The following is a 4,366-nucleotide window of genomic DNA, read 5'->3' on the forward strand; positions in this document are numbered from 1 at the left end:
CCTACCTTGACCTCCCAAAGTGCTGGGATTACAGGCGTGAGCCACTGCACCCGGCCAATTATAGTCATTTTTAAAACCCTCAACAAACTAGTCATTAAAGGAACATACCTCAAAATAATAACAGCCATCTCTGACAGACTGACAACCAAAATCATACTGAACTGGTAAAAGCTGGAAACATTCCCTTTGAAAACCAGAACTAAACAAGGATGCCCACTCTTACCACACCTATTCAGCATAGTTCTGGAAGTCCTAGCCAGAGCAAGCAGGTAAGAGAAAAATAAAAGGCATCCAAAGAGGAAGAGAGAAGTCAAACTCTCTCTTTGCAGACGATTTGATTTTATACCTAGAAAACCTCTTAGTCTGCCCAAAAGCTCCTAGATCTGAAACTTTAGCAAAGTTTCTGGATACAAAATCACTGTATAAAATTAGTAGCATTTCTGGCTGGGCTTGGTGACTGATACCTGTCATCCCAGCATTTTGGGAGGCCAAGGCGGGTGGATCATCTGAGGTCAGGAGTTCCAGACCAGCCTGGCCAACATGGTGAAACCCTGTCTCTACTAAAAATGAAAAATTAGCTGGGTATGGTGGCAGGCACCTGTAATCCCAGCTACCTGGGAGGCTGAGGTGGGAGAATTGCTTGAATCCGGAAGGTGGAGGTTGCAATGAGCCAAGATACTGCCGTTGCATTCCAGCTTGGGTGACAAGAGCGAAACTCTGTCTCAAATAAAAAAAAAAATAGCATTTCTGTACACCAATATCATCCAAGCGTAGAGCTAAATCAAGAACACAGTTCTATTCACAGTAGCCACAAAAAGAATAGAATACCTAAGAAAACAGCTAACTAGGGAAGCGAAAGATCTCTACAAGAAGAATTACAAAACACTGCTGAAAGAAATCAGAGGACATAAACAATTGCTTATGGAGAGGAAGAATCAATATTGTTAAAATGGCCATACAGCTCAAAGCAATTTATAGATGTGGTGCTACCCTTCTCAAACTACCAGTAACATTTTTCACAGAATTTGAAAACACTATTCTAAAATTCATATGGAACCAAAAAGGCCCCAAAGCCAAAATAATCCTAAGCAAAAACAATAAAGCATCATGCTACCTGACCTCAACTATACTGCAAGGCTACGGTAACCACAACAGCTTGCTACTGGTACAAAAACCAGACACACAGATCAGTGGAATGTATTAGATAACCCAGAAACAGAGCCACACACCTACAACCATCTTCAACAAAGTAAGCAGAGGGGAAAGGACTTCCTGTTCCCCTTTATGTACATGAGTCACCTTCAGCAGCCTTTCATGGTCTCCTTGTTGGAGGGGATGGAAATTCCAATAGTAGCATGCAAGTACCAGTAATTGAATCAAATGAGAATCCTCTATCACAGAAAAAAAAAATAGAACCTAGGATTGAACCACAGAAGATAGATTATTATCCTGAAGAAATGTCACCCCACTTAATGAACTCTATCTACCCCTGCAAGCGTTATTACAAGAGAATCATCCTTTGGCCATCATACAGCCTAGGAAGAGACCTTTTTACCTGTGGAATCCCTGGATACTCAAAGGAATCAGAGGATACACAGATATGATTATGATGGATGGAACCAAGTGTACACTAAAAGCTCCCACTTGAAAGCACACAGAAGAACACACATAGGAGAAAAACCCTACAAATTGCGAATGGGAAGGATGCACATGGAAGTTTGCTTGGCCTGATGAACAAACAAGACATTTCCGAAAACATACTGGAATCAAAACTTTCCAGTTCCTGGACTGTGACAACAGCTTCTCTCATCTGAACATCTTGCCCTCCATAAGAAACGTCACATACTAGTCTGAATGCCCTTGTGTCCTGCTCATTGTGACTCCCCACTCACCTGGCTCTCTCTCCTGCCTCTCTTTGTCTAACACATTTTTTACATGTACATTTTAATTTGATTCAACCAATCTGAATCTCTGAATTTATATAATCCAAACTTCCATATGGTCAGTAGTAGATGTTCTCTAATCCTCCCTCTCCTTACCACAGGTCAGACCTAAAGAATGTGAATATTGCTCCGCTTCCCCCACCCGGGATGCTAAGCAAACCCTTCTTATATACATTTAATGTAATAAGAACAAGGGAGCATGTAAACTAACATAACCAATTGTCAGTTCTCCATGTATTCCTCAAAAGAATGTTAGAGTAAATGTATTAGAAATACAAATTAAAATGTTAAGAATTCGTAGGGTTGATGTTGACAATGATTTGAGAGATTTATATCTCAGGACTTAATCTGAGGAAATACAGTGTAGAGCAAAAGGAATACCCAGCTAATAAGTAAGTTTCTCAAAGCTTTTCTGAGTGTAGTTTGCAAGAATATTGTATTTCTTACTCCTTCTGAACATTGCATTTAAGTAAGCTTAAAATAAAGCTTAGAATTTTGTAATGATGGTAGTCTTAGATAAAATTTAAAAAGAGTAAATGGCCGGGCACAGTGGCTCACGCCTGTAATTACAGCACTTTGGGATCCTGAGGCAGGAGGGTCACTTGAGCCCAGGAGTTTGAGGCTGCACCGAGCTATGATGGTGCCACTGCACTCCAGCCTGGCTGATAGAATGAGACCTTATCTGGAAAAACAAAACAAAAAAGGATTAAGTGACATCTAAGATATTTCTCTTTACCCATGAATCTAACCCCAAGAGAATACAGTTTCTAGTAGTTTTTCCCTGTGTTTTCATCAAAATATCTTTTTCTTTATAACTGGATAAAATTGGACATTTTAGTCCCAGTTCTGCTTTATGGATTTCTTAGCAAAATGTTGCACAAGGCAAAATACCAATATGTTTTATCATTCTGTTGAACCTACTTTTTGATTCTTGTCCATTCTTAAAAGCAAGAGGGCTTTGACCTCAGAAACCAATTAAAGGAGAAGGACTTAACAAATGAATACAACTTCAAGTAAAGTATGTTTATACACATTTTTGCCAGGCTCTTAACATTAGAATTGCTCAAGCAGAGGAAACTTTTCAGACTGAAGAGGGAGACTTCCTTGAAGAAAGAGTCCTTTGGACTCCTAGTGTATTTCTTAGGAAACAGCCCTTCCTTTGGCAGTGGTCTCAGGACAGGCAGCAATATGCTTTTGGTAATTGATGTATGCTGCCTAGGAACTATTTTGTTTGGTCACTAAAGATCAATGCCACTCCCTTTCTTGTCAGGTACCAGGTATGTGCGTTCCCTATTATGTCTGGAGGCAGAGGGAAAGAGCTCTAGTACCCCGGGCATCATGTCTTTGATGCCAGTGGCTTCCTGTCTGCCAGTTTTATCCTCAAGCACCAGGACACGGGGGGAAAAAAGGCCAACCTAAGCCTGGGTTCACATCTTTGAAGTTTTACAGAGCCTTAAGACCTCTTAGATAGGTGGATAATGCAGCTTCACTTTGGGAGGGTTGGTAAAAATCAAGATCCATGTTGAACATTTATTCAAGTAACTCCTAAAGTAAGGAGATAGGATAGTCCTACTGGTTAAGAACATGAACTTTGGAGTCAGTCTTGGTTTGAATCCCTGTTATACCATTAGGATGACACACAAGTTTCTTCTCTGTAAATTTAACTCTTTTTCCTAACGCACTTTTCCTAATTAACTTTTTTCCTAATGCAAATGATAAGTATTGTATGGGAAGATTTTAAATCTATGTAAATATTTTGTTTCTTAGAAAACAGACAGTAGTTTTAGCATCCATTGATGGTGTATGAAACAGTTGTTATAATGGTTGTCCAATGTTACTTCCTAATTCCATCATTTCTTCTAGAATTATTAATTGGCATTTTAATGTAAGAAAGAGCTCTCTTATGTTCCTCATTTACTTACTGATAATTGATATGGACTCAATATTTTCTTTTTTATTAAATAGGTTATAATCTGTTAAGTATTGTTATGTCTTTTGATGCTCAAATTGTACAACATTAGGCAGTGGGAGCTCCTCCAAACTGGCTCCTTTAATATGTGGACATGCCTTCATTATTTGAGCTTTTACTTTCTGTCCTAACAAATGTCCAAGACTCATCTGATATTTTACTTGTCCATGCCCTGAACTCATCCAGGGATGCTTGGTTCCTTTTAATGAAGAAGAATATTTAAAAACCAGGCCGGGCGCGGTGGCTCACGCCTGTAATCCCAGCACTTTGGGAGGCCGAGGCGGGTGGATCACAAGGTCAAGAGATCGAGACCATCCCGGTCAACATGGTGAAACCCCGTCTCTACTAAAAATACAAGAAATCAGCTGGGCGTGGTGGCACGTGCCTGTAATCCCAGCTACTCAGGAGGCTGAGGCAGGAGAATTGCCTGAACCCAGGAGGCGGAGGTTGCGGT

General features: G+C 40.1%; 1 protein-coding gene, 1 non-coding gene and 1 pseudogene across 3 annotated transcripts in view; all 3 read left to right on the forward strand.

Moving 5' to 3' along the window:
* The window catches only part of LOC108317337, a 15,009-nt pseudogene extending 12,555 nt beyond the window's left edge, over positions 1-2,454 (forward strand).
* The window catches only part of UBTD2 (ubiquitin domain containing 2), a 77,475-nt gene that overhangs the window by 32,999 nt on the left and 40,110 nt on the right, over positions 1-4,366 (forward strand). The window lies entirely within an intron of this gene.
* On the forward strand, positions 3,197-3,341 carry LOC119474000. Its single transcript, XR_005203282.1, has one exon. It is a non-coding gene; the product is annotated as a small nucleolar RNA SNORA57 (small nucleolar RNA).

The sequence above is a fragment of the Cebus imitator genome, unplaced genomic scaffold (assembly GCF_001604975.1).
Source record: "Cebus imitator isolate Cc_AM_T3 unplaced genomic scaffold, Cebus_imitator-1.0 Scaffold200, whole genome shotgun sequence".
In the NCBI taxonomy this organism is placed as follows: domain Eukaryota; kingdom Metazoa; phylum Chordata; class Mammalia; order Primates; family Cebidae; genus Cebus; species Cebus imitator.